This window comes from Hakea prostrata, chromosome 9 (assembly GCF_041222555.1).
Source record: "Hakea prostrata isolate BN-2017 chromosome 9, UWA_Hpros_2, whole genome shotgun sequence".
Taxonomy (NCBI): Eukaryota; Viridiplantae; Streptophyta; class Magnoliopsida; order Proteales; family Proteaceae; genus Hakea; species Hakea prostrata.
Genome location: NC_142608.1, coordinates 53,003,022 through 53,009,553, shown reverse-complemented (window position 1 = coordinate 53,009,553; position 6,532 = coordinate 53,003,022). Strand labels below are relative to the sequence as shown.

Below are 6,532 nucleotides of genomic sequence, written 5' to 3'. Positions count from 1 at the left end.
TGGTTCATGGTGCTCTTCAGAGGAGGAGGAGGTTTATGAATTGTTTGAAGACTACTACTTAGACCTTTTCACATCGATGGAGGTGGAGGACCAAGATATTGAAGCTGCCCTTCAAGGGATTTCATCAACTGTTACTAAGAACAAAATTCACATCTCATCTCACCACCATTGGAGGAGGAAATCACGAAAGCACTATTTGATATGGGACTTCTTAAAAGCCCAGGTATGGATGGTTCCCCCCCCCCCCTATTTTTTCAAAAATTTTGGGACCTAACACATGAGGAGTTGTGCAAGTTTGTATCAAATTTCTTTTCTACAGGTTTCTTACCACAAGGAAGTAATGATACTCAAGTGTGCCTGATACCAAAGAAAGATAATCTAGAGGGGGTTGAAGACTTTCACCCAATCAGTCTATGCTCAGTTGCAGTTAAGGTTGCTACTAAAGTGCTAGCGACAAGATTACATTTAGTGCTTCCGGACATCATCCCAACGTCACAGTCAGCTTTTGTAAAAGGGAGATTGATTTCGGATAACATCTATAAAGCACACGAGGCCTTTCATTACCTCAAGGGGAGAAAGAAAGGGAAAAAAATCTTTGTTAGCACTAAAGTTAGACATGAAGAGAGCATATGACAGAGTGGAGTGGAAATTTGTGGATGCTATTCTTACAAAGCTGAACTTCGGAGTCAAATTTAGAGATATGGTGCTAAATACATTGTCATCAGTGAAGTATTGTTTTTTGGTGAATGGAGGGGAAAGATTTGAGATCATTCCAAAGAGAGGCCTGAGACAAGGTGATCCATTATCCCCAGCTTTTTTTGTGATATGCTCCCAATGCCTCATCAACCTCATTAATCAGAAGGAGCTTACACAAGAAATCAAAGGGATTAAAATTCAGGGAAGGACATCATCTCTCACTAATCTTATGTTTGCTAATGATTGCATCCTTTTTTCAGAGGTAAAATTGGATAGTGCTCATACATTGAAGGAATGCGTGAAAGTGTATTGCAAAGCATCAGGACAAGCTATCAACTTCACAAAGTCCTCTCTTTGTTTTAGTCCCAATACCCCAAGGATCAAACGATGGTTTTCAAAAATCTTCAAAGTGAAATATGGAGATGGTCCACTGAAGTACCTTGGATTACCCACGGATTTTGGAGTCTCAAAAGTTGAATTATTCCATTCTTTGAGTGACAATATGGAGAAGAAATTCAATGGTTGGGCGAAGAAATTGTTGAATCAACCTAGCAGGGAAGTTTTACTCAAAGCAGTGGCAATACCCTCCACCATCTATGCCACTTCACACTTCAAGATCCCAAAAAGTATTCATGACAAAGTGAAAGCAAAAGCATTGAGATTTTTTGGGGGTGGTGATGAAGACAAAAATCCCATTTTTTGGATGTCTTGGAAGAGGTTGAGTAGGGAAAAGAAGAAAGGAGGTATTGGATTAAGAGACCCCTTATTACACAACCGTGCTCTACTGTGCAAGGTAGCTTGGAGGTTATTTTCACAACCAGAGGTGGAGTTGGCCAAGTTCCTCAAAGCCATCTATTTTCCTTATTGTTCATTTCTTGAAGCAAACTCAAGAAACAATCCCTCATGGGCATGGAGAAGTATATTGGAAGGAAGGGAGGTTCTAAAACAAGGCTTATTATGGAAAGTGGGAGCAGGAACACAAGTGAGTATATGGAATGCAAGATGGGTGCCGGGTTTGGATAACTTTAGTGTTACATCTCCTAAACCTGAGGAATGTGATATTGAAGTGGTAGCGGACATCATTCATCCCAAAGCCGAACATGGTTAGAAGAAAAGATAAAGAGGTATTTCTTACCCCATGAGGCTGAAGCAATACTTAGCATTCCATTAGCTCTCTTTCCGTCCCAAGACACACAAGTATGGGGTGCAAGCACTGATGGTAGATTCTCTGTGAAATCGGTTGAAAAAAATCCAAGAAAGAGAAGATGATAGAACCCCATCATCCTCAAAAGTGCATAATTGGGAAGAGATGAATTCAGCAAACTGGATGGACATTTGGGAATGCAAAACTCTCCCCAAAGTGAAGAATTTCTTGTGGAGAGCATGTAATGATAGTCTAGCCATCTCAAATGAGCTAAATAAGAGAGGAATAAAAGTGGACCGACTTTGTGGGGCTTGTGGAATGGAAGAAGAAACCATTACTCATACTTTGCTTCAATGTGAATTTGCTAAAGCAGTGTTGTTGGGTAGTCCATTAACATGGAGAAGCTCACATAGAGAATTCACTATAATGGCCGATTGGATGAAGACTTGGGCAGATATACAGATGCTAGACAAGAAGGAAGGAGAAAAAGTGAAAAGCTTGATATCTTTCATTTTGTGGTCCTTATGGAAAGCTCGAAATTCAAGGGTAATTGGCGAACCTTTGAAATCACCAATGGAAGTAATGCAAATGGCAATTCAAGCCCACTCAAAGTTTTGGTCATCAATGAAGAAGGTGAATCAAAGTACCTTGACTGAAAAAAAGACACATTGTGGAGGAAAGAATGGAATGGAAGCATCCAAACCATCCCTTTGTTAAGGTGAACATTGATGCAACATGGCAACAGAAAACAAGGAAAAGAGGGATGGGGATCATCATTAGAGATTGGGAAGGAAAGCCTTTAGTTGCAGCATCTCTTCCCAAAGTATTCTCATCTGTGATCGAAGGGGAGGCCGAGGCCATGCGAGTAGGAATGTTAGAAGCTATAGCAAATGGCTTCGAATTTGTGGAGATAGAAACTGACTCTCAGCTTCTAGTGGGTTACTTATCTGAGACAGCCTTACCCCCCCCCCCCCCCAACTTTTATAGGAATGTTAGAAACTAAAGCAAATGGTTTCGAATTTGTGGAGATAGAAACTGACTCTCAGCTTCTAGTGGGTTACTTATCTGAGACAGCCTTACCCCCCCAGGGCCCGAGTTATTGGTCATGTTCTTTTGATTGGTTACTGAGCTTATGTTCAGTTTCCCATCCTGCTCTGGCCTCTTAATGAAAATTTGATTACCAAAAAAAAAAGGAAGCAACCCCAAGGTTTTCTTATTTTGATGGTAGGAACCTAAGATCGATGTTAGGGTTCTGATGAACCCGGCACACTCTACTCCTGTGTGCAGCCGTTGAGTAGAAAAGAGTAAAACCCGGATCTTTTCTCTAGAATTTCCATTTATTTCTGAACCAGAAGTAACAAGCCTCAGCAAAACCGTAGCCCTAATAAGGACGGTGAGATTCTGAACATCAAACCATCAAACCATCTACGGACGGTTTACCATTCATGTAATAGCAGCATCGAGGGACCGGGGAGACGGGGAGGGATGAGGAGCATGAGAGATGGTGTTGGAGCCGCACATAGAGCGCAGAGGAGCTCTCCTCGATTAATGATTCTTCAGAAAACTGCAAGTAGATTTCAAGCTTGCGTGTTAGCTTCTGGGGGATCCTCTATTGACAAGAGCTTAATTCTGTTCATGTGAGTTTTGCGGAGCATTGGGTTACCATTCCTGTAAGAGAGATCTCCTTAAACAGCCATCTATAACACTTAGGTTGATGAGAACGACTTTTCTTCGTTGCATCGTAGAAAAGGGCTTTATATGGTTTAATGATCTGAAATGGGTTGGAATCCTCTAAGCTTTACTGGGTTATTTATTTATTTATTTTTAAATTTCTTTCTGTTGGCTCTGTTTTTCTTTTCCTGGTTCTTTTAATATCCTAGTTTAAAGGGCTGACCTTTCACTGTACTGAGTGTTAAGAGGTTTGATACAAGTCACAAGATACAAATTTTATCTCAAGTTTGCTGTATCTCATTGTGTATTGTACATTATGTGTTGCTGCATTTTGATTTTACCTTGTGTATTCCTGTGGGTGCGTTTTTATGTCTGGATCGATTTTGGTTGAAATAAGGATTTGGTATCGTTGGCTCAGGTTAGTCATTTCATGGTAATGTTCTTTAAAAATGTGAATTTTAGTAGCCCTTCTCTGCCTTTTGTCTAGTTAATTGTTAGTCATATCTTAGAATTTTTAAAATATTCGGAAATTTTCAATTAAGGTCTTCTGAGGGGAGTTCTTGCTATGAGTTTTGGGTATCTTTGAAATATCTTCAGCTTTGCCTATGGATGCTAACTATCATATTAGTGTTCTGTGTCATTCTAATCTGTTCTCCTCTCTCCATGTTTCTTGGTGATTTGTGTTAAAAATTCATTTGTTCTCCATTCAAATATGTTATTTGGGAAGTGATGAAAACTAAATCATGTTTATGCAGAAGCTCCAATGGTTGAGCTATGGTGAATGATTTTTTTTTGCACGTCAGTCTGATCCCAACAACTCTTTTGAATATTGTCTTTTCTAGCTCAGTCTATTTCTGTAAACATAACGCCCTTGTGGACGGTCAAGCTTTGGCCTCTGAGAGGATTCCTCCACTTGTCATCCTTACAATTTTATCGACTACAACCATATGTTACACTGGTAAAATGTTGTCTTTGGAAGAGTACTGTTTCCTTTGCTGCAGCTGATAACTGTAGAAGTCTCAAAACACTTGTTTCCAAACATGGAATATTCCTACAACCTTCTTTTTCTTCTTCCATCACTACTTAGATTTTAGATTCCTTCCTCTCTTGATGGGTCTTTTGACACCTGCAGCAATATAGATGTTTGTCTAATTGTGGCTTCTGTTCATCATGTTCTGCTTATGGACGGTCAAGTGCTGATTAGAGATTATTCTTCCCCGTCAGTACCTAACATTATTTCATAAGCTACATTGAATTCCAAAGCAACAGTCTTTCCAGTCCTCTTTCTTTTCCTATTTAAGAGGTGACGTGAGCATCTATTAATTCTTGTTGAGTCTTTGGTAACCTTTATATGTGTCTGCAGATAGTCAAAGTTATGATTGAATCTAAATGTTTAATATGCCTTTTTCAAAAATCCAATACTACTTTTGTGATCTATCTAGATCAATTGAAGCACTGACCCTTTATATGTGTTAGCAGTGTGCTGATGCCAATTTATTGGACTGAGCCAGACAGGGTAGAAAGAATTAACTTCTTTATATTGTATACTTCAGGTAAGATATATCAATTGTTATCCTTTTATCAGATCCTCTTGCTGCGGAAACTGTATTGCATGTGCATTCAGATGTATCAGTGAGATCCTTCATCATGCAAAGGCATCAATTATCGTGTGTGGTTTTGATACCTCTCTATAAGGGTGTGTTTTCTGGTTCTTGTAATTCAATCTTAGAAAAGGACATTCGTCTTCTGAGTAAGATATATATAATCCAGTTTGCAATATTAAATTTTGCTGGGAGCTGTTGAATTCTTTTTGTTTAGGATGTTACCATAGTTTCTTGTATTTCTGCCCCAGCTGGGGGTTGATTGATGACTTAGTGCATGTTTCCTGTAGTCCCAAATTCAGTCCCTTAATGGTATTTTTGCTGCCTGTGCTTCCCATTGTTGGGGCTTTGACATGTGGTGCATGGTTAAATCTGAAATGATTGTGTGAGGAGTTCTTCTGCTTAACTGAATGGAACCCTAGTTAAACCCGAGGTGTACCTAACCACTTGTGTTGAAGTGAGCTTGTTTTATATCGGGATTCTTCCAAACCAACGACAACAAGGTTCAGAATAAAAAAAGAGAATAAAGCTGACAAACCGAAGAGGGAATACACTTTTACTGAGATTTTTAAGGTTTTGATTCCTTTTGGTATTTCTACTTAGGGAGAGGGGTGAAGTGTTTCAACCGTTTGTTTATATGGGGGACACTGCGAGAGGGAACATGGGCATCTGATCCCAGAGGGTTTCCATACCCGAAGGTAATGAAATCAGATTGTCAAAATTGTTCTTTTCAATTCAGTCTTGTTTCTCCCCCTAAAATCGATCAAGACAGAATTTTAATGCTTACTTTCCTCTACTTGGTGGCTTGTAAGTTTGGCTTTTGTGTCACATTTTCTCCTGTTTTTCAATGAGGATTCTCACACAAATGTTTATATGGGGACTCTTTACATTGCTTTTTATTCGATTCATTGGATTTTGAGGTTTGACTGTCCTCTTTTATATCCCTGTCTTCATCTTTGCTTTTACATGAAGAAAAATCATTTGTATTATATGAGTTATAATTTTAATTTGGGATGAAAAGTGAGATTGTATATAATGGATGGAAGTGATGATTCTTTCCCCGACTGCTCGACTTTGATGACACTAAGCTATTTTTCTCTTTTGAGAATCCAAGCCAGGAATCTGATTCATTGTTCTAAGCAATTGAAAATTTCTCCCTTAGATTTCTTTCCAGTACTTGGATTTTCTTGAAAAATTGTTTGGGTATCTGTTAGGATTATATTCACATCTTAAATGGCTTCTTACTGATAGTGGTTGAATCCTATCTGTCGCTTGAAGCATGATGATCTGATTCCAGTTTTTTCTCTGTTTCTTGAATTTTAATAGTCCGTCTTCGCTGCTAACCAGTTGCAATCTTTGTCTTCTCAGCTTTTCTTATTGGCATTCTATTGTTGGGTTTGAAGAATCTTGTTTTGAAACA

At 38.9% G+C, this 6,532-nt stretch overlaps 2 non-coding genes across 2 annotated transcripts; both read left to right on the top strand.

Annotated features, from left to right (window-relative positions):
- Nucleotides 1-4,229: 4,229 nt before the first annotated feature.
- On the top strand, nucleotides 4,230-4,326 carry LOC149005537 (small nucleolar RNA Z122). Its single transcript, XR_016170041.1, has one exon. It is a non-coding gene; the product is annotated as a small nucleolar RNA Z122 (small nucleolar RNA).
- A 1,825-nt stretch (nucleotides 4,327-6,151) lies between these two features.
- Nucleotides 6,152-6,243, top strand: LOC149005536 (small nucleolar RNA Z103). Its single transcript, XR_016170053.1, has one exon. It is a non-coding gene; the product is annotated as a small nucleolar RNA Z103 (small nucleolar RNA).
- The last annotated feature ends 289 nt before the right edge of the window (nucleotides 6,244-6,532 follow it).